Consider the following 23,806-nt stretch of genomic DNA (forward strand, 5'->3'; position numbering starts at 1 on the left):
ATATATATATGTATTGGATCGGGCTGCGCGCCGCAGCGATATGACGCTTGGGCTGTAGGAGCCCCTCCGGAGTCTGTACACCCCCAGTGAGCGTAGTCGACTATATGTATATGAGTCGGGCTGCACGCCGCAGCGGTTATTATGATTTCTATTATTATGAGATATTGTGAGACTGAGTGACGAGGGTTGAGTCACGAGTGACCTGAGAGGCTGCCCGAGAGGCCATATTTCGAGTGATTCCTTGCCCGAGGGGCCCATTTATGATGTTTTCACTGATTTCCCTCTGTTTTCAAATAAGCCTCTGTTGACCATATTGTTAAGTATCCGATTTCAAATGTTTTAAACTGGAAGAGCTGATTCTTTGACAAAATTGGTTTTAAACTGTAAAGTTGATATGTTATCCTGTGATTTTCAGTTATATGCTTTTGAACTGCTCGTCACTGGTGTCAGTACTTATTTACTTTAGTTACTTACTGAGTTGGCGTACTCACGTTACTCCCTGCACCTTGTGTGCAGATCCAGAGCCAGCATAGGGCTCCAATCCCTAGTTGAGATTTTTTAGACATAGGGCCAGCTTTCCCTAGTCGCCCTTTGCCAGCACAGCGCTCCAATCCCTAGTTCAGACTTTTCGACATAGGGCCTCCATTCCCTAGTTGCCTTTCGCCAGCATAGGGCTCCAATTCCTAGTTGAGATTTTTAGACATAGGGCCTCCATTCCCTAGTCGCCTTTCGCCAGCATAGGGCTCCAATCCCTAGTTGAGATTTTGAGACATAGGACCGCCATTCCCTAGTCGCCTTTCGCCAGCATAGGGCTCCAATCCCTAGTTGAGATTTTTTAGACATAGGGCCTCCATTCCCTAGTCGCCTTTCGCCAGCATAGGGCTCCAATCCCTAGTTGAGATTTTGAGACATAGGGCCTCCATTCCCTAGTCGCCTTTCGCCAGCATAGGGCCTCCAATCCCTAGTTGAGATTTTTAGACATAGGGCCTCCATTCCCTAGTCGCCTTTCGCCAGCATAGGGCTCCAATCCCTAGTTGAGATTTTTAGACATAGGGCCTCCATTCCCTAGTCGCCTTTCGCCAGCATAGGGCTCCAATCCCTAGTTGAGATAATTAGACATAGGGCCTCCATTTCCTAGTCGCCTTTCGCCAGCATAGGGATCCAATCCGTAGTAGAGATTTTGAGACATAGGGCCACCATTCCCTAGTCGCCTTTCGCCAGCATAGGGCTCCAATCCCTAGTTGAGATTTTAAGACATAGGGCCTCCATTCCCTAGTCGCCTTTTGCCAGCATAGGGCTCCAATCCCTAGTTGAGATTTATATACATAGGGACTCCATTCGCTAGTGGCCTTTTGCCAGCATAGGGCTCCAATCCCTAGTTGAGATTTTTAGACATAGGGCCTCCATTCCCTAGTCGCCTTTCTCCAGCATAGGGCTCCAATCCCTTGTTGAGATTTTTAGACATAGGGACTCCATTCGCTAGTGGTGTTTTGCCAGCATAGGGCTCCAATCCGTAGTTGAGCTTTTTAGACATAGGGCCTCCATTCCCTAGTCGCCTTTTGCCAGCATAGGGCTCCAATCCCTAGTTGAGATTTATAGACATAGGGCCTCCATTCCCTAGTCGCCTTTTGCCAGCATAGGGCTCCAATCCCTAGTTGAGATTTATAGACATAGGGCCTCCATTCCCTAGTCGCCTTTTGCCGGCATAGGGCTCACATCCCTAGTTGAGATTTTTTGACATAGGGCCTCCATTCCCTAGTCGCCTTTCTCCAGCATAGGGCTCCAATCCCTAGTTGAGATTTGTAGACATACGACCTCCATTCCCTAGTCACCTTTCGCCAGCATAGGGCTCCAATCCCTAGTTGGGATTTTTAGGCATAGGGCCTACATNCGCACATGCTAGGGTGACGAGCGTGTGGGCGTGCACCAGTAGGGATTGTGACTTGGTCCGTCCCCTAGCGACTATTAAGCCACGTATTTGGTTTTGGAAATATTATATTACTCCTTATTTTTGGATATTATACCGTATTATGGGCTGTATGCCATGTTTGGGGCCTTGTGCCGATCTGTAGAAACCCTTAGGGGCATTTTGACTGTTTTCCTCACTTTACTTGGTAAAAGCATATCCTCAGTCATGTTTTACTTGTTAAATGTCTAAAACTGGTTTATTCTTGTCATTTTTAAAAGAGAGAACTATTTGGACCGAGTTCCCTAATTTCCACTATTGTACCCGAGGGGTTGTGAGGTTAATGACTGATAGAGGTCGAGGACCTAAGTGTGAGCATATTTATATATATGTGAGTTATGGATCGAGCCGCATGCCGCAGTGATACTTATATGGATCGGACTGCACGCCGCAGTGATATATATATGTATTGGATCGGGCTGCGCGCCGCAGCGATATGACGCTTGGGATGTAGGAGCTCCTCCGGAGTCTGTACACCCCCAGTGAGTGTAGTCGACTATAAATATATGGATCGGGCTGCACGCCGCAGCGGTTATTATGATTTCAATTATTATGAGATATTGTGAGACTGAATGATGAGGGTTGAGTCACGAGTGACTGAGAGGCTGCCCGAGAGGCCATATTTCGAGTGATTCCTTGCCCGAGGGGCCCATTTATGATGTTTTCACTGATTTCCCTCTGTTTTCAAATAAGCCTCTGTTGACCATATTGTTAAGTATCCGATTTCAAATGTTTTAAACTGGAAGAGCTGATTCTTTGACAAAATTGGTTTTAAACTGTAAAGTTGATATGTTATCCTGTGATTTTCAGTTATATGCTTTTGAACTGCTCGTCACTGGTGTCAGTACTTATTTACTTTAGTTACTTACTGAGTTGGCGTACTCACGTTACTCCCTGCACCTTGTGTGCAGATCCAGGTGCCCGAGCGGCTGAGTAAGGGCTGTTTAGCTGATCCAGTTTGTTGACGGAGAATTTCCAGGTTGCTGCATGGCGTCCGTAGCCCTGTTTCTCCCTTCTATCTTGTTATCTTTTCCGCATTTCCTAGACTATTGATGTAGTAGATGTTCAGACTTGTATTAGAGGCTCTAGACTCGTGACACCAGATTTGTGGGGCTGTGTAGTTCATGTTTTATTGACTTCCGCATATTTATCTATTGTTTTTAAACGCTTATTGTGATAAGTAGGGTATTTAAACCTGCATAAAAATGGCTAAATTTTTAAGGAAAAGGGTTGTGGTTAATTCTTTAGTCGGCTTGCCTAGTAATGTGATAGGCGCCATCACGATCGGTATTTGGGGTCGTGACAAGTTGGTATCAGAGCCTAGGTTACATAGGTCTCGCGAGTCATGAGCCGGTTTAGTAGAGTCTCGCGGATCGGTACTGAGACGCTTGTATTTATCCTCGAGTGGCTGCAGAACCTTGAGGAAAATTCTTATTCTTGAAATTCTTGTCGTGCGAATTTGTTAATTCGAGTACTAAACTTCTGTCATTCTATTCTCTCCCATATGGTGAGGACGCGCGCTACCGGACAGGGTGGACGACCACCAGTACCACCCACCGGGGCCACCAGAGGCCGAGGTCACGGTCAAGGCCGTGGCGGGGGCAGAGCGGCTAGAGCAGCACCTGCAGATCCACCAGCTGCCGCAGTCCCGGACCAGGTCCCAGTTGTGGACACTACAGCAGCACCAACCCAGGCACCAGCTGTGCCTATTGTGATTCCAGGCCTTCAGGAGGCTTTAGCTCAGATCTTATCAGTGTGTACCGGTTTGGCTCAGGCGGTCTCAGCTACTACGGCCGCAGCTACTTCTCAGACCGGGGGAGGCATCCAGACCCCCGTTGCTCGCACACCTGAGCAGGTTGTGCAGGGACTCCAGACACCAGGGGCACCTCCAGCCCAACCGGTTGCACCAGCTCAGGAGTTTGTAGTACCAGTTATGCCGGACGACGAGCAGCGTCGACTTGAGAGGTTTGGTAGACTCCAGCCTCCGACCTTCGGCGGTGCAGTAAGTGCCAGAGGATGCTTCGTACAGCAGGGATTTAGAGACCAGTGGTGTGGCATTTACGACCTTTCACTTTTCTGGGGCTGCCTTCACTTGGTGGGAGGCGCATGAGAGGCGTAGGCCTGTTGGTGCAGCGCCCCTTACATGGCAGCAGTTCTCTGTTCTCTTTCTGGAGAAGTATGTACCACAGTCGCGCTGAGAGGAGCTGCATAGGCAGTTTGAGCAGTTGCGTCAGGGGGAGATGACTGTGACGCAGTATGAGATGCGATTCTCTAAGTTAGACCGTCATGCGGTTTGGATGGTCCCCACAGATCGAGAGAGGATCAGGAGGTTTGTCGATGGTCTTACTTATCAGCTTCGTATTCTCATGACCAGGGAGAGGGTGACTGGTGCTACATTCGAGGAGGTTGTGGATATTGCCCGGGAGATTGAGTCTGTCCGTCGCCAGGAGCGAGAGGAGAGGGAGGCCAAGAGGCCTCGAGGATCTAGTAGCTACAGTGGTGCTCCTTCGAGGGGCCAGTTTCAACACGGCAGAGGCCGACAGTTCCGACATGGTCAGTTAGATCACCCAGGTTATCGAGGGGCGTCATCGGGTCAGGGTTCCCACAGTTCACACCAGGGCCATTCATCACTTAGTGCCCTTCTAGCTCAGAGCTCATCCCGCGCTCCATCTGTTCAGGGCTCTTCTATACCGAGTCCATCTGCTAGTCACTCCAGTGCGAAAGGTTCCCTTCAGTCCCAATCTCCGGCACCGGGGAGTTGCTATGAGTGCGGAGAGTTTGGGCATATGAGGAGGCAGTGCCCTCGACTTCAGGATGGTCGGTCTCAGCAGAGGGGTCAGCCCTCGACTTCTGCTCCAGCTACTTCGTTACCCGCCCAACCAGCTAGGGGTAGAACTTAGTCAGGTAGGGGTCGCCCTAGAGGGGGAGGTCGATCTGGGGGCGGTCAGGCCCGTTTCTATGCTCTTCCAGGCAGACCAGATGTTGCTGCTTCAGACGCCGTGATTTCAGGTATTGTTTTAGTCTGCCATAAAGATGCATCTGTATTATTTGATCCCGGTTCTACCTTCTCTTATATGTCATCATACTTTGCTCATTATCTGGGTATGCCCCGTGAGTCGTTGGTTTCTCCTGTTCATGTATCTACCCTGGTGGGCGATACTGTTGATGTAGACCGTGTGTACCGGTCGTGTGTCGTGTCTATTGGGGGTCTGGAGACCCGAGTTGATCTTTTATTATTGAGTATGGTGGACATCGATGTCATTCTAGGCATGGATTGGCTATCTCCGTGTCATGCTATTCTGGACTGTCATGCTAAGACAGTCACATTGTTATTCCGGATGTGCCACGGATCGAATGGCAAGGTGTGACAGATTATGTCCCTAGTAGAGTGATCTCTTTCTTGAAGGCCCAGCGTATGGTTGGGAAGGGTTGTCTTTCATATCTAGCTTTTGTGAGGGATGTCGGAGCTGAGGCTCCCAGTATTGATTCTGTTCCAGTTGTGAGGGATTTCCCTGATGTATTTCCTGCAGACCTGCCGGGCATGCCACCGGACAGGGATATTGATTTTGGTATTGACCTGATGCCGGGCACTCAGCCCATTTCTATTCCGCCGTATCGTATGGCACCAGCGGAGTTGAAGGACCAAATATGGTCACTATGAGTTCCTAGTTATGTCTTTTGGGCTGACCAATGCTCCAGCAGCATTCATGCATCTGATGAACAGCGTGTTCCGGCCTTATCTTGACTCATTTGTCATAGTTTTCATTGATGATATCCTGGTGTATTCGCGTAGTCAGGAGGAGCACGCGGAGCATTTGAGGGTTGTGTTGTAGAGATTGAGGGAGGAAAAGGTTTATGCAAAGTTCTCCAAGTGTGAGTTTTGGCTTAGTTCAGTGGCATTCTTGGGACACGTGGTGTCCGGTTAGGGTATTCAGGTTAACCCAAAGAAGATAGAGGCGGTTCAGAGTTGGCCCAGACCGTCCTCAGCCACAGAGATTCGCAGTTTTCTTGGTTTGGCAGGCTATTATCGTCGGTTTGTTCAGGGATTCTCATCTATCGCGTCGCCATTGACCAAGTTGACTTAGAAGGGTGCTTCATTTGTATGGTCGGACGAGTGTGAGGAGAGCTTTCAGAAGCTCAAGAAAGCTTTGACCACAGCTCCAGTGTTGGTTTTGCCATCAGCTTCAGGTTCATATACCGTGTATTGTGATGCTTCGAGAGTAGGGATTGGTTGTGTGTTGATGCAGGAGGGTAGAGTTATTGGTTATGCTTCTCGTCAGTTGAAGCAACATGAGAAGAACTACCCCGTTCATGATTTGGAGTTGGCTGCCATAGTTCACGCGTTGAAGATTTGGAGGCATTACTTGTATGGCGTATCTTGTGAGGTGTTCACTGATCATCGTAGTCTTCAGCATTTGTTCAAGCAAAAGGATCTTAATTTGAGGCAGCGGAGATGGTTGGAGTTGCTTAAGGATTATGACATCACTATATTGTACCATCCGGGGAAGGCCAATGTGGTGGCCGATGCTTTGAGCCGAAAGGCAGTGAGCATGGGGAGTTTGGCATATATTCCAGTTGGGGAGAGACCTCTTGCGGTTGATGTTCAAGCTTTGGCCAATCGGTTCGTGAGGTTGGATATCTTGGAGCCCAGTCGGGTGTTGGCTTGTATGGTTTCTTGGTCTTCCCTATACGAGCGCATCAGAGAGCGCTAGTATGATGATCCACATTTGCTCGTCCTTAGAGACAGATTTCAGCATGATGATGCCAGAGATGTGACTATTGGAGATTATGGGGTGTTGAGGATGCAGGGTCGGATTTGTGTGCCCAATGTAGATGGGCTTCAGGAGTTAATTATGGAGGAGGCCCATAGCTCGCGATATTCTATTCATCTAGGGGCCGCGAAGATGTATCAGGATCTACAACATTACTAGTGGAGGAGAATAAAGAAAGAAATTGTTGGATTTATAGCTCGGTGTCACAATTGTCAGCAGGTGAAATATGAGCATCAGAGACCGGGTGGCTTGCTTCAGCGGATGGATATTCCAGAGTGGAAGTGGGAGCGGATCATTATGGACTTTGTAGTTAGGCTTCCACGGACTTTGAAGAAGTTCGATGCTATTTGGGTGATTGTGGATCGGCTGACCAAGTCCGCGCACTTCATTCCTATCTGTACTACTTATTCTTCAGAGCGGTTAGCAGAGATATATATCCGGGAGATTGTTCGGTTGCATGGTGTCCTAGTTTCCATCATTTCAGATCGGGGCACTCAGTTTACTTCCCAGTTGGAAGTCTGTTCAGCGAGAGTTGGGTACTCAGGTTGAGTTGAGCACAGCTTTTCACCCTCAGACGGACGGGCAGTCCGAGTGCACTATTCAGATATTGGAGGATATGCTACGCGCTTGTGTTATTGATTTTGGAGGTTCATGGGATCAGTTTCTACCGCTTGCAGAGTTTGCTTATAACAACAGCTACCAGTCGAGTATTAAGATGGCTCCATATGAGGCTTTGTACGGGAGGCGGTGTAGATCTCCAGTTGGTTGGTTCGAGCCCGGTGAGGCTAGGCTATTGGAGACAGATTTGGTTCAGGATGCTTTAGATAAGGTAAAGGTGATACAGGAGAGACTTCGTACAGCGCAGTCGAGTCAAAAGAGTTATGCTGACAGGAAGGTTCGAGATGTGTCCTACATGGTTGGTGAGAAGGTTCTGTTGAAGGTTTCACCCACTAAGGGTGTTATGAGATTTGGAAAGAAAGGGAAGTTGAGTCCGCGATTCATTGGGCCTTTTGAGGTACTTCGGAGGATTGAGCAGGTGGCTTATGAGCTTGCTTTGCCACCCAGCTTGTCGAGTGTGCATCCGGTGTTCCATGTTTCTATGCTCCGGAAGTATATTGGAGACCCGTCTCATGTTCTGGATTTCAGCACGGTTCAGTTGGAGGGTGATTTGACTTATGATGTGGAGCCAACAGCTATTTTGGAGCGTCAGGTTCGGAAGTTGAGATCAAAAGATATAGCTTCGGTGAAAGTGCAGTGGAGAGGTCGGCCGTGGAGGAAGCTACCTGGGAGACCGAGCGGGAGATGCGGAGCAGATATCCTCACCTATTTGAGGCTTTAGGTATAATTCTTGACTCGTTCGAGGATGAACGTTTGTTTAAGTTGGGGAGGATGTGACGACCCGGCCAGTCGTCTCATGAGTTACCGCTCCGTTTTCCCCATTTCTGCTTCTTTATGCTTTGTTATCCGTGTTTTGTGGTATCGAGTTGGTCGGATCGAATACGGAATGATTTTGGTAAGGTTGGAGACACTTAGTCTCTTTTAAGGAAGCTTAAGTTGGAAAAGTCAACTGGTTGTTGACTTATGTGTTACAGGGCTCGGATGTGAGTTCCGATGGTTCGGTTAGCTTCGGGAGGTGATTTGACTTAGGAGTGCGATCGGAATGGGTTTTGGAGGTTTGGAGTAGTTTTAGGCTTGAATTGGCGAAGTTGATATTTTGGCGATTTCCGGTTGATAGGCGAGATTTTGATATAGGGGTCGGAATGGAATTTCGAGAGTTGCAGTAGCTTCGTTATGTGATTTAGGATGTGTGAGTAAAATTTCAGGTCATTCAGACGTGGTTTGGTGGGGTTTTTGATCAAAAGCGGAATTCGGAAGATTTTTAGAAACTTAGGCTTGAATTCAATGTGTTTTGGTTGATTTGATGTTGTTTGAGGTGTTTTGAGGATTGGAACAAGTTTGAATAAGGTTTTAGGATATGTTGGTGCCTTTTGTTGAGGTCCCGGGGGCCTCGGGTGAGTTTCGGGTTGTCAATCAAACCATTTTGAAGATTTGAAAGCTGCAGATTTTGAGTTCCAGCAGTTGCAGACATTTTGGTATTCATGTTCGCGAGAGGGACCTCGCGTTCGCGAAGAGCAAGCTGAGGAAGGTGGGAGTTTATCCTTCACATTCACGAGGCATGGGACGCGTTCGCGAAGGGCTGCGAGGTTGTGCATCGCGTTCACGGGCGTGTAGTCGCGTTCGCATAGAAGAAATGGAGAGATTGAGCTTCAGTAGGATTTAACCCATCGTTTGCGATGATGGACCGCGTTCGCGAAGGATCATCTGGTAAGGCATCGCATTCACATGAGATGTGTCGCGTTCGCGTAAGAGGATTTTTGGTCAACGTTATTTTTGTGCTTCGCGGACGCGAGGCTTTGACCGCGTTCGCGAAGAAGGAAATTTGACTTGGGCAGAATGTTTTTAAGTTCGTCTTCTCCGCGATTTCTAGGCTTATTTCCTCCATAGTTGATCATTTTGGGAGCTTTTTGAAAGAGATTTAAGAGGGATTCAAGGGGAACTACTTTTAGGTAAGATTCTTCGACTAAGAACTCGATTATTATGTGAATTCCACCTAGAAAATCATGAAATCTAAGCCAAAATTTGAGGAATTAGGGCTTGAAATTAGAGACCAAACATTTGGGATTTGAAGGGTCATTTGTGGATGGATTTTGATGTTTTTCGTATGTATGAACTCGTGGGGAGATAAGGAACTCGTTGGTGTAAAAATTTCTGAGTTTGGAGACGTGGGCCCGGGGGTCGGGTTTTGGTAATTTCGGAATTTTGGTATTATTTTGATTGTTTTCGCTTGGGCTTCGCTCCCTTAGCATACTTTGACGTCCTCGATGTGATTTTGGATATATTCGACGTGAGTGGAGGCCAATTCGAGGGGCAAAGGCATCGCGGAGTAGTATTTACACCAGTTTAAGGTAAGTAACAATTGTAAATCTGGAACTGAGGGTACAAAGCCCCGGTATTTGACTTGTTTTGATAAACACGGTGACACACATGCTAGGTGACGAGCGTGTGGGCGTGCACCGGTAGGGATTGTGACTTGGTCCGTCCCGTAGCGACTATTAAGCCGCGTATTTGGTTTGGAAAAATTATATTACTCCTTATTTTGGATATTATACTGTATTATGGGCTGTATGCCATGTTTGGGGCCTTGTGCCGACCTGTAGAAACCCTTAGGGGCATTTTGACTGTTTTCCTCACTTTACTTGCTAAAAGCATATCCTCAGTCATGTTTTACTTGTTAAATGTCTAAAACTGGTTTATTCTTGTCACTTTTAAAAGAGAGAACTATTTGGACTGAGTTCCCTAATTTCCACTGTTGTACCCAAGGGGTTGTGAGGTTAATGACTGAGAGAGGTCGAGGACCTAAGTGTGAGGATATTTTATATATGTGAGTTATAGATCGGGCTGCACGCCGCTGCGATACTTATATGGATCGGTCTGCATGCCGCAGCGATATATATATATGTATTGGATCGGGCTGCACACCGCAGCGATATGACGCTTGGGCTGTAGGAGCCTCTAGAGTCTGTACACCCCCAGTGAGCGTAGTCGACTATAAATATATGGATCGGGCTGCACACCACAGCGGTTATTATGATTTCTATTATTATGAGATATTGTGAGACTGAATGACGAGAGTTGAGTCACGAGTGACTGAGAGGCTGCCCGAGAGGCCGTATTTCGAGTGATTCCTTTCCCGAGGGGCCCATTTAGGATGTTTTCACTGATTTCCCTCTATTTTCTAATAAGCCTCTGTTGACCATATTGTTAAGTATTTGATTTCAAATGTTTTAAACTGGAAGAGCTGATTCTTTGACGAAACTGGTTTTAAACTGTAAAGTTGATCTGTTATCCTGTGATTTTCAGTTATATGCTTTTGAACTGCTCGTCACTGGTGTCAGTACTTATTTACTTTAGTTACTTACTGAGTTGGCGTACTCAAGTTACTCCCTGCACCTTGTGTGCAGATCCAGGTGCCCGAGCGGCTGAGTGAGGGCTGTTTGGCTGATCCAGTTTGTTGATGGAGAATTTCCAAGTAGCTACATGGCATCCGCAGCCCTATTTCTCCCTTGTATCTTGTTATCTTTTCCGCATTTCCTAGACTATTGATGTAGTAGATGTTTAGACTTGTATTAGAGGCTTAGACTCGTGACACCAGATTTGTGGGGCTGTGTAGTTCATGTTTTATTGACTTCCGTATATTTATCTATTGTTTTTAAACGCTTATTGTGATAAGTAGGGTATTTAAACCTACGTAAAAAGGCTAAATGTTTATGGAAAAGGGTTGTGCTTTATTGTTTAGTCGGCTTGCCTAGTAATGTGATAGGCGCCATCACGACCGGTATTTGGGGTCATGACAGTCCCACCGCCTATGATTAAGGATTTTCTGGTTAACTACTTGCGAGGTTTCTGTCGACTAGCATATTGATGGGTTATTTCAGCTACAGGAAAAGAACATAAGTGGTAAATTGAGCAGAGGAATTGTTAAAGGTGTACCATGGTTGGCCTTATTGGCTCATGTTCAGACTTGGGGAAGAATTCAGGATCCACACCTTGTATGGATGCAAATTTCCAGTAAAGTGATTCTGGCGGTGCTCCGTCGAGGGGGTAATCATGTGCTAGAAGATTTACGGAATTTATTATATTCGGGCCAAGTCAGAGCGGGTGGCTCACAACAACGGTCCTAGCGGATTCAAAGGGGCAAAGCGTAGTACCTAGTGATTTTGAGCCTATAGGTACGGTTAAGAATCAAGCTTTGTAGCAGCTTATGAGAAAAGGCACATAATCTTCTATGATGTTTTGGCTTGCAGTGTAGCCCTTGGGAGGTATGAAATGGTTCGTGGGGTTTGAGACAGCATGGTCTTGTGATTCATGGTCACTCGGGATGAGTGCGGGTGGAGTATGCTATGTGTTGGATGGAGTTATTATTATTTCTAAGGCAATCAAGGATAAATTGGAAGAGGATAGATTGATTAGCCATAGTTGAATTGGCATATTGGTGGCAGTGATCAGTCCCTTCAGCGCGATCAAGTTATGCAAGCGATTTGTGGCGGTACATGTGAGGCTTATCGGCCGCCGTAATTTATGCTATTCAGAAGTATTCTACTGTTATGGCCTGTCATGTGTAGGCGGGTCCCGGAAGGGCTATGGTGGCTTAAGACCACTACTTAGAGATTTGGCGTATTCTACGGTTATGAGAATTCACCTGTGTGTCGTAATCGTTCCCCTGAAGTGAGTTAAGTGAAAAGTTTTTATATGATGAAGTGTTAATCTATCAGTGGTTCCGGAGTTATGATGAAAATCGTGTTCTATCGTATATTGGCGTGTTGGGTACAGAGAGTGGTATGGAATTTGAAGTGAGGATCAAGGTTACAGTTCGATGTTGACGGGAATGTCACTAGCTCGGATGAGCAGGAAAGTAGTTTCGATGTTTAAAGTAAGTTGGTATTGTCTTCAGCGTCACCTGAGATCGGCGTTTGTGAAAGAGGCTTTGCATCCCGGTTATGGATTGTTGACCGCTTTTCAACGTTAGTGCAGTCGGTGGTATGGATATACAGACTTGTTATCCGTTAGGAAAGGTCGTGGGGGCGTGTTCCACGGGAAGATTGTACAAGTGTGGCATGTAGTCACTGATTGATTGGAGAATGAAACCAAGTATGGAGATTGTGGTGGTATCATTAATTTGAGAAGTTATGCCCGGAGGGCACTCGGTTTATTGATGTTGTGGACTGTGGGTGATTACTCCGGTTATGATGGTTGTTCTTATGTGTTATGAGAAAAAGGGGAGTAATTATGGACATTTGAAAGGTTATTAGCCTAGTTCGGTGCGATCAGAATCAGCTTGAGATCTATGGATGGATTTAAATGCGAACATGGGCTTTATATCAGGCCAGACGTGTTCATTTCAGTGATGCGCTCCTTATGGAGGAGTAGTCAAGGTGTCATTTCATCGTCAGATATTTCATGTAATGATACATTGCACCGTGTGAGTTGTGAGACGGCTTGGGAAATGGCTTATGTGTTGAGGTTCCGCGTAGAGATGATGTTATGTGAGCAGGAGGGCTCTCGAGATTTGGATCGTATGTCGCACCTCAGTTGGGCTTGGCTTTTGTAGCCTATGGCACTATATGTCTCCCCAGGGATGGTATTATGCACTTAGCGCGCTTGTGACCGATATTCGGTATCTTGTTGAAATGAGCAATTCAGCTCGATGTGTATCTCCTTACGTGAGTTTTATATGCGGATCGGGTTGCACGCCACAACAGTGTGATGATAACTACAGTCCCTTATATTCTATTCTATGTGTTCTGTTTCTCCATTTTCTGAGAAAAGTTCATATTAGTTGCGTGATTTGAGTAGTCCCTTCCAGAGTTCATTTTCCTTATGTATCGCGTTCGAGCCTATTGGCACGTTGTGGCATCATATGAGACTTTTGGACATGTCAGGGGTGATTTGCTGCCTGAGCAGTTCGTATAGAGCAAGATAAGGTTACTGGATCTAGGGTCAGTGCGATCGGATTTATATGAAGTACATTAAGGAGCTAAGGCCATTTTTTGGTTCAAGATGAGGTAATGGTTCCTGGCAGGAGTATAGACCCAATGATTGTTGAATTCAGCAGTAGGTTATGAATTTCCATACATCTTTTCCGTCGTGATGGTATTGTAAGAGTTAGAGCAAGACCTATGTAGGTCATGAGGTGCAATGGGAGCATCAGATTCGTGGAATTTCGAATTTTTTTTATCAAAGAATGTTATTGTGGTCCGGTGAGTAAAGTGGTGCAAGTTGTGAATTCAGCTAAGGTACGCGGTCATATTTTGGTGTTGCGTGTAGTTACTGATACGATGAGCGTATGTTTGAACAGGCCTGGCAGAGAATTTCGGATGTTGAAACTGGGCTCCAAGGCTTATTTGCCTAAATGAAAGAGGTTATCCTTAGATTTGATCGAGCTGATGTGCCCAACTGAGTTGTGGTAGCACGGGTAGGTGCACGAGGTATTAAGTAGTGATTCCAGACACCCCAGCACAGTTCCTAGCACGTTCGAGGACGAACGTATGTTTAAGTGGGAGAGGATGTAATGACCCGATCGGTCGTTTTGAGCCTAGCGCGCCGTTCAGCAGTTCGAGGCCATGAGCAGCTTCAATTCAGGCATTATGACTTGTACGCGTGGTCGGAATTAAATTTCGGGAAGTTCGGAGTTGACTTGGAGAGGAAATTCCCAATTCGGAAGCTTTAAGTTGAGAGAATTGACTAGGATTGAATTTCAGAGTAAACGACATCGGAATCGGGATCTGAAGGTTCTAGTATGTTCGTATGATGATTTTGGACTTGGGCGTATGCCCTGATCGGGCTTTGACCCGGGAGCGTTTTGGCGCCTATTGTGGAAGTCAGCAATTTGGAGGAAATTTCATAAGTTTCGGTTGAAGTGCATTTCAGTGGTATTGATGTATGTTTGCGATTCCGAGTCATGGAGTAGCTCCGTATGGTGATTCTGGAGTTGGGAGCGCGATCGAAAGTGAATTCAGATGCCCGTGGGTCATTTGGCTAAAGATAGAAATTTGAAGGTTTTTGAGAAGTTTGACCGGAGGTGGACATTTTGATATCGGGATCGAAATCCGATTCAGAAGGTTGGAGTAGGTCTGTAATGTCGAATATGACTTATGCGCAAAATTTGAAGTCAATCGGACGTGATTTGATAGGTTTAAACATCGAAAGTAGAAGTTTGAAATTCTAAAGTTCATAAAGCTTGGATTGGAGGTTGATTCGTGGTTTTAGCGTTGTTTGATATGATTTGAGCCTCGAGCAAGTCCGTAATGTGTTTTGGGACTGGTCGGTATGATTGGTTGGGGTCCTGGGGGCCTCGGGTGGATTCCGGGTAGTTAATGGATCGAATTCGGAGTTTGAAGAAGAGGTGAAGTTGCTGGTTGCTGGTGTAACCGCACCTGCGAGACTAGGGCCGCAGGTGCGGAGCCGCAGAAGCGGCCCTATGGTCGCAGATGCGGAATTTGGTGGAAGAGAGCTGGGACCGCAGATGCGGTCGTTTTGCTGCAGATGCGGGACCGCATCTGCAGAAGAGAGGGCGCAGAAGCAGAATGGACTGGGGAGCCCCGGATCGCAGAAGCGGCAATTGGTCTCGCACCTACGGAACCGCAGAAGCGGTCAAGTGACCACAAGTGCGGAAAGTTCTGGAGGTAGAGAGTGTTTTAAAAATCGGGAGTTGGCCATTTTCTCTCATATTTTCTTGGCTTGGGCGATTCTTGGAGGGTTTCAAGAGGGGATTTTCATCATCAATGATAAGGAAAGCTATCCCCACCTATCTTGAGTTAAATACATTGATTATGTATGAATTTTAGCATATAAATTGGTAGAAGTTTGGGGGTTTGAGGAAAACCTAGAAAATTGATATTCTTGGAATTTGACCACGATTTTGGGTATGGAATTTAGAGTAAATTATATATTTGAGTTCATGAGGCTATGGGTAAACTTATTATTCGAAAAATTTCGGAATCCGGGCACGTGGGACCAATGGCGTTTTTGTCAACTTTTCGATCGGGGTTAGGAATTGTTATATATTGGATTGTAATGAGTAATTGAGCATATATTAATGGATGTGCATAATTATTGGCTAGTTTTCGAGCGTTGTGCATCAATTTGAGTCTTCGGAAGGGCGTGGAATGCCGGTTATGGATCTTCGGAGCGAGGTGAGTCTCCTTTCTAACCTTGTAAGAGGGAATTGTCCCCATAGGTGAAATAATTGGTTATGTGCTCTTATTTGTGGGGGCTACGTACGCACGAGGTGACGAGAGTCCGTACGTAGCTACTAATATGTGTAAATCCGGGTAGTCCAGGACCCAAAAGCATGCTATACTTGGAATATCTGTGATCTTATTGATAATTAAATTTCTTAAATTCTATCGAATTGGTAAATAAATTTCTAAGAAGCGTAAACTTCATTTTCTTGAATTGTTAAAAGAGAATTTGGCTTTTCCTTGGATAATTGTTCCCTGATAAATTCATGATTGACTGATTGTCGTGTTTATTTATATTTGACCGCGTCGCATGTATGATTCGCGAGCGGGGTAATAGATGCATCTATGGTTCGGGCCGCTCGACCCTCAGCAGTGCACATTTTACATTTATGTTGGATCGGGCCGTACGACCTCGGCATGATTTACGCATGCTTGTATTGCTGCCTTGAACTTATTAAAGTTGTTATTGCCCCTTCCTGGCTTGAGAATATTTGTATAAAGGACTTTAAGGAATTTGAAGATTTCCTATAAAAGAAAGAACTGTATACTTGCTTCATTCCTCTGAATTACATTCATGTTTATAAAAATCCACGATTTAATGTATTGTTGATATCACATTATTGGACCACCAGTAAGTGTCGAAGTCGACCTCTCGTCTCTACTTCTTCGAGATTAGACGGGATACTTACTGAGTACACGTTGTTTTCGTACTCATGCTACACTTGCTGTGCATTTTTGTTGCACAGGCACATGTACTTTTAGTGGCCTACTGGGCGTAGCAGCATGGATGATACTGGGACTAGGTGAGTTGCATTACTCGAGGCGACCCGCAGCTAGTATAGTCTCTTTCAGTGTCTTGTATTTACTTTCTGTTCAATTTGTGTTCTGGACGGATGTTGTATTGTATTGTTTCTTAGAAATAGCTCGTGCACTTGTGACACCGGGTTCTGGGAATGCCTAGGGGTTTATTCAGAATTTTAAAAGTTGTTAAAGGTTTCATTTCTTACTCAGTGAAATTTACTATGTATAGTTTAAACGCATAAAAGAAGAGATTTCAGAAATATTTAAAACGAGAATTTAATTAAAACGTCGGACTTCCTTGCTGCTACTTTGGTCAAACATGTTTTCATCAAGGAAGAGGTATCTAAACTCCTTAAAATAGGATCCATTCAGGAGGTTAAATACCCGGAGTGGTTAGGAAACATAGTGGTAGTCCCTAAAAAAGGGAATAAACTAAGAATGTGTGTAGATTATAAGGATTTGAATAAGGAATATCCCAAGGAATCCTTTCCTTTGCCCATTATTGATCGCATGATCGATGTCACGACCATGCACGAGATCCTCAGTTTTCTCGATGCCTACTCCGGGTACAACCAAATACGGATGAACCTAGATTATCGGGAGAAAACACCCATCATCACTAAATACGGCACATACTGGTATAACGTGATGCCGTTTGGACTAAAAACGCCAGTACTACTTATCAACGCCTACTTTAAAACGAGAATTTAATTAAGTAATTTGGTTTCATTTCTTACTCAGTCCGACGTTTTAAAACGAGAATATAATTAAGTTCCCAACTCCGTAGATTCATCTGCCATAATAGCAGATTCCTTCGTAAAGGCACACGCTGATGCCATCAAAGTAGTAGCAAGGAAGTCCGACGTATTCAAGATTAAGCAAAGGGAGAACGAGATACTGCGAGAATTCGTACCTCGTTTCCAAACAGAAAGAATGGAACTACCCCCGGTCTCCGACGACTGGGCGGTGCAGGCCTTCACTCAAGTTCTGAATGAACTAAGCTCGGTGGCTTCAGAACAGTCAAAACAGAACTTGATCGAGTATCCAGCTACGACTTGGTCGAGCATCCACAACCAGTACCAATCAAAACCAGGATCGAGGATGATCAGTTGGGAGCCCCCTCGGGCTCAGTATACCTGAGCAGGCCCCTGGCAGGGTAATCAAAACCAAACAAAGAAAGATACCAGTCGTTCATCCAAGATAGGAGGAATGCCCCGAAGCGCGACCTACCTCGCAACGGTCGGAGAACGGGTCGAGGACAACATCCTCGGGGGCTCATCGACGGAGCTGGGTTCGACAGAGATGCGAGGCCAGTGGGAACACCTCGTCTGTCAGAGAACAACTTCAACATCGCTGTATCGGGCATCGTGTTCACGGTTAGCTAAATCAGGGACACCGAATGGCCTAGGCTTATTCAGTCGGATCCTTGCTGGAAGAATCACGGCTCGGTATGCTAACTTCATAATACGCGCGGCCAGAGAACCAAAAATTGCTGCCAGCTCCGAAAGGAAACGGCCAAGCTACCCAATAAAATTCACCGCCAAGAATTTTTTAGCAGTCGAGCTCAAGTTCAGTCCCGAGAAAGAAAGGCGGCCAAGAAGACGAATCAAATGGGCCACGACACATTACCATTATGTTGGAAGGGCCTCAACGCTCTCCAGGAACTTGTGAAGAGGAGGACGAAAATATCTAGCACCCGAGAAAAATGGACTCGGGGACACATACCCGAAGATTCCCTCGCGTTCGGCGAGGAAGTCTTCGTAACCTCGCCCCAACCTTACAATAACGCACTGGTGACCTTCTTTCTCATTCCTTCATTTCATATAAAACACGTGCTCGTAAATTCAGGAGGCTCAACCAACATTATCGGATCAAGGGAGATAGAGCAGCTCGGACTGCCGGGCCAAATCACGCCCGCCTCTCGAATCCAACACGGTGGCCGAAACAATGAAAGGAGAGACCATTCTCTCAGTCAGCATGGCCGGCACAGACTGGAATGCCAAATCCCATGTCATCAAAGGAGACACGAGGCATAAACGCCTTATTCGGACGGCCGCGGACACATCGCATGAAAACGGTACCTTCCCCTCCTCGCCAAATGATGAAACCCCCAGCGAAGGACGGAATTAAAACCGTCTGTGGGGAACAACACGCAGCAAGGAAAATGTTCGCGTTACGGAACGCAACGCCGGCCCCAATATCTCCACTCTCTAAAGAGTCAAGGGGTAGTCAAACCACGCCTTCGGCTAAGCCCGATTAAGCACAGTGGATGACCGTACCGAGTACTCGCTCCAAACCATAGGGACATACCAGACCACGAAACATCGCCTGCGCACCTCACGATAAGGTAAGACCGTCTCCCCCTTTCATTATTTTGCACTAACCCATATGCAGAAACCCGATCGGGGCAGCCAAAAGTACTAACCCAACCCAAAGATCTCAAGGGCCTTAATGGCATCTGTTGCACTCTTTTCCCTTCGGCCGAGCTTTTATCCCAAAGAAGGGTTCACCGGCAAGATTCTTAACGACCACACGCTACCCAAGGAGGACCCAACTAGCTTACAAGGCCTCTTTTGCAATCAACCCTGAACACCGGAGGGCACCCTATTGAGAGGTCATCCACTCGGAGGAAACAGGGAACGACAGGCCAAGTTTCAATTAAGAAAATGAAGTATCGGGCCAAACGGTCGAGTGAACTGTGTCCACATAAGCCGGGGCTCACGATAAAAAACAACATGTACTTATGCCAAGCAATCAAAGAATATCTTTTACCAAAGCACCTCGTACTCCAAAGCAAATTCAGCATTTTCACAGCAAGGGTTCCTCTGTCGAGAATGCCCCGAAATACTCGGAGACTAGCGTTAATAATTCGGCACCCGCATGGCCTCAGGGTCGGAACTCCACACTCATATGCCCTCAATGAGGCGGCACGGAAATTACGAAGCGTCTCAAAAAAGAAAAATTGTCCCGAACACTCGGAGACTGGCATCACAGACTCAAAAAGCGCATGACCCTAGGGTCGGAAGCTCCAAGGTTGAAAAGCCTTCAATAAGGCATTCCGAGCTCATGAGTAACGGCCCCCGAGCCTGAGTAAACTTGATGACTCGGAGACTGTCGCCAATCGCCATTCACTTAAAAACTCGAGACCATAAGACCCCGAGCGGGCAAGCTCGGTCTAGCAAGATCGATTCAATATAACAACAAAACTGTAAGACATCAACAGGCATGGCAAAACTGTAAGACCTCAACAGGCATGGCAAAACTGTAAGACCTCAACAGGCATGACAAAACTGTAAGACCTCAACTGGCATGAAATTTTTTTAAGACCTTGCTACAGGCATAAACTCAATCCCGAAGTTTAGGCCATACGTCGCATTTGTAAGACACCCGAAAGGGCATACCCTCGATGTAGATGCCTAAAACTACTACACTCGGGATCAAAGGCTACGACCAAACACAAATGACTACGGTCATACGGCTACACCAGCCAAATTAACGCGACTCGGGGATGCCAGACCGTCGCTACAAAATCACAGGCCATTACTTCGAATCTACTTCGAAAAGAACCGGTTAAACAGGCTACCCTCTGTGAGCATGTGATTTTTGCCCTATGTGAAATACTCCTAGAGAATCTCGAGGAAATAGATTTTTATTTTTAATTATTTGCCATTTTAGGAATTTTTGTAGAATTTTCTTAATTATTTGTATTTTTTCTGTGCATGTCTAATTTTTATTTAAATCATGAAAAATACCAAGACATCATGCATTGTATTTAGGATTTTGTTTTTATATTTTTAGAATTAACCAGTAATTATTTGTTTTATAAAATTTCGAAAATCACAAAAAAATAGCTCAGTTTTACATTTTTTTGTCTTTTGATTTTTAGCTTATTGATTTTCTCTTTTAATTTAGAATTAAGTATTGTTTATAAGTTTTTGTAAAAATAGCTAATTAGTTTAATTTCACACTTTTGGATAAATTAGGATTATTAATTTGTAGGATTTTAATTAAAAGAAAGGGAAAAATTAGAAAATAAAAGAAGGAATTGAAAAAATGATTTGTCTTGTGAAATCGGGCCATTTTAATTGAAGACCCGCTCAAATGTTGCCCAATCCAGGCCCAAAATTGATTCCCACCCGGTCCAACCATTCAGTCATTTAGACAACTTGAAACGACGTAGTATGGGAACAAAACTACGTCGTTTTAAGTTCAAGGGTTTTAAGTCAATCCTGGCCTTCCGTTTCATCTCATCCAACGGCCGTGAACGCTTCCCCCATCTAAAATAAAAGTGTCCTAATACCTTCAGATAACCTAGTACACTCTTCGCTTCATCTCCCTATCTCTCAGACCTCTAACTCTAGCCCGCCGCCCTCAAAACCTCCGCCATTTTCCACTGGCGACTGACCTCCAATTAACCCCAAACCTTTACCACACAACCATCACCGACACCTGATTCTCAATCTACCACCATATCTCCTCAAATCCTCACCAAATCGGACCAATTTCGGATCTAAAAGAAAAGCAGAAGAAAAGAAAATCTCCCAATCTTTTCAAGCTTCAATGAACGATTGAGGGTTGAAACTGGTATTGTTCGTCTGTTCTCAACGAGAACACGTGACTAATGCCAATTTCGGCTAAAAATCGAAAGTATCGGAGGTCCGTTCAAGCCCATTTTCCGTTTGCCTATTCTAGGTATTTCCGTCCTTTTTTCGTTTTCGTCTTTGTTTTATTCCCGTCCTCGTCTTCTTCTGATCCTTTCTTTTCTTTCTTGTTTTCTGTTTTTAAATTGTTTCTGTTGCATGATTAGGATTGAGTCATGTTTAGTTTATAAAGTTTAGGTTAATTTCTTTGTTAACATCTGTTAATTTTCCTTTTTTCTTTCTACTTCTTTTATTTTTCTTAGTTTGCTTCGTTAAAGAGATTTCATGTTACTAAAGTCCAGAATTATATTATTTTATTTTTCTTATTTTTACTTGGGAATTCATTTGTTTTAATTTGAACTTGGGCTTGTTAAATGCAAGAAGCCCAAAGAGCTGTTTGAAGCTCGGTGGGGAAGGGGGTCCAAAGCCATTTGGGCAGTTTGGTTCAGGGTCTTGATTGCTTGAAGTAAATAACAGGGGACTAAAGAGTATTTGGGGGATTTTAATTGAGGAAATCTTTTAAAACTGATTGGGAAGCTTCCTAGAAAGAGGGAATTGGGGTTAGTTCAGTAAATGAGCTTAATATTCAAGGTGTTATGTGAAAAAATGAAAAGTGGGAAAGGGGGCAATTGATAATTGGTAAAATCATTTCTGCTGCCCTAAGGTCATCTATATAAGGTTTGCTTTCAGTAGATTTTAGGGATTAGAATACAAAAAGCATACAAAACGGCTGAGCTCTTGATAATACTGAAAATTTCCTGCAATTTTTGTTGAAATTAGCTTTGGTTCTGCTTCTAATCTACATAGCCTGAAACCTCCAAAGAATTTCTGATTCATTTTGGGTTCAAAAATGGTTTAAAAGCTGGGTTTGGCTGTGTTGGTGTTGCTGATATACTGCTGCTGTTTCTTCCTAACCTCAGGCCCATATTCTTGTTGTTTTGTTGTTGTAACCAGGTACTCACTAGACCTCGTTGACATGTGAAATGAAAGGATCTGCAGCTGTGTGATTAAGTTGGAAATCTATGACATATTTGTTTATCAAACGCTATTTCTATGTTCATAAGTCTATTCAATTCTGTGATTAGTTTAATCTTTCATCGTGTGTTTGTTTGCTCATTTCTGTTATTAGCTTTTAATTTTGTTTGTAAGCTTGGATAAGTGCTTTAATTCAGTTTGTTCGTTTGTAAGTTGATTGGAATACTGTTTAGATATGTGGACTGTTGGATCTATTTAAATTTGTAGAAATTAGTATGGTATTTGGAGATTTAACTTGAATTTTTTAGTTGTATGTATGGGTTCGAATGGTAACCCATAGTTGGACTTCAATGTTATCTAAATTCAGAATCATACATGGTTGATTTATAATTAGTATATAATTGGTAGTTACAATGTGTAAGCATAATGATTTTTTTTAAAAAAAGAAAAGGGAATAATCAGGTTCTTGTTGTCTCCACTAAATGTAAATTACATAACTTAGGCAGCCATGTGTTTCATGCCCAAAAGAAAAATAGTTGTGTTTCAAATGGTTTATGAACTGAAGTTTTTTAGGGGTTGCTGGGCTTGACGCAGGTCCAAGGCAGTCAGCCTGTGGCCTTATAGTGTCGCCCTGTTGTGGGCTCGATTCAGGGCCCAATAGTCAGCATTTGCTCGCTATCTTGAATGCTGTTTGGTTCAACAAGAAAAGGATTTTGACAAAAGTTCAATTTGAAAAATGTTAATTCAATCTCAGATTTCATGAAGCCTTAGTTGATCTTTGTAAAATGACTTTGTATGTATTTTTTATTCTGGGAATTGGGCGTAACGCTGGCCTAGCCGATGAAATGTCTCAATCGTTTGGACTGCCCTTTACTTGCTCAATCTCATGGGTTAAGTGTTAGCCCAAGTGCCTAATGCATGCCTTTAATTGTTTGTTAATTATGCGACGATGTGTCCCATGCAAGTATTGATGTTCTTTATGTTTAATTAAGTGCCTAATAAATTGAGGTGTGCCATTTTTAACTATCTCACCCATGGCCCTCATGAGACTAAATTAAGAAATCCTTTTTTTTAGAGAAATAATTTGAGGTGTGTCATTTCATTAAGTAATCCATGGCCCTCATGTAATTAATACTAACTCTTTAAAAAATCGGGGCGTGCCATCAATTGAATTTTCCATGGCCCTCGCAAACTTTGTTATTAATTTGAACCTTCGTAGTTGCATTAGGCGCGTTCCTTAAATTGATTTTCTTTTATTTATTAAATTCGGGTGTACATTTCATGTGACCCAATTTCAATTCTTAACAACGTTAAATAGAACGTGTCACGAACCGCGGGTGCATTTCATGTGGCGTGGTTCAAGGCATATTTTAAACGACGTTGAATCTTCCTAAAAAGTGTTTTTAAAATATTTAAAAGCAGTTAATAAAATAAAAATGCACAATAGGTTAAAACATGTAATAAATCGGATAATTGGCCAATTCTAATAGTTTAAGCGACCGTGCTAGATTCACGGAACCCGAGAATGCCTGACACCTTCTCCCGGATTAACAGAATTCCTTACTTAGAATTTCTGGTTCGCAGACTTTGAAATGAAAGTCGAATTTCCTCGATTCGGGATTTAAAATAAACCGGTAACTTGGGACACCAATTAAAATATTCCAAGTGGCGACTCTAAATAAGAATAAACAATCGCATTTCGAATAATGTCACTTTAATTGGAAAAACTCCCTTATACCCCCTCGGATGGGTAAAAAGGAGGTGTGACAGCTCTGGCGACTCTGCTGGGGATTATAACCCAGAACTTTTGGTTCAGGGTTCAAGAATTCGAGCTTAGAATAACTGTTATAC

Source organism: Nicotiana attenuata, chromosome 11, assembly GCF_001879085.1.
Source record: "Nicotiana attenuata strain UT chromosome 11, NIATTr2, whole genome shotgun sequence".
Classification (NCBI taxonomy): Eukaryota; Viridiplantae; Streptophyta; class Magnoliopsida; order Solanales; family Solanaceae; genus Nicotiana; species Nicotiana attenuata.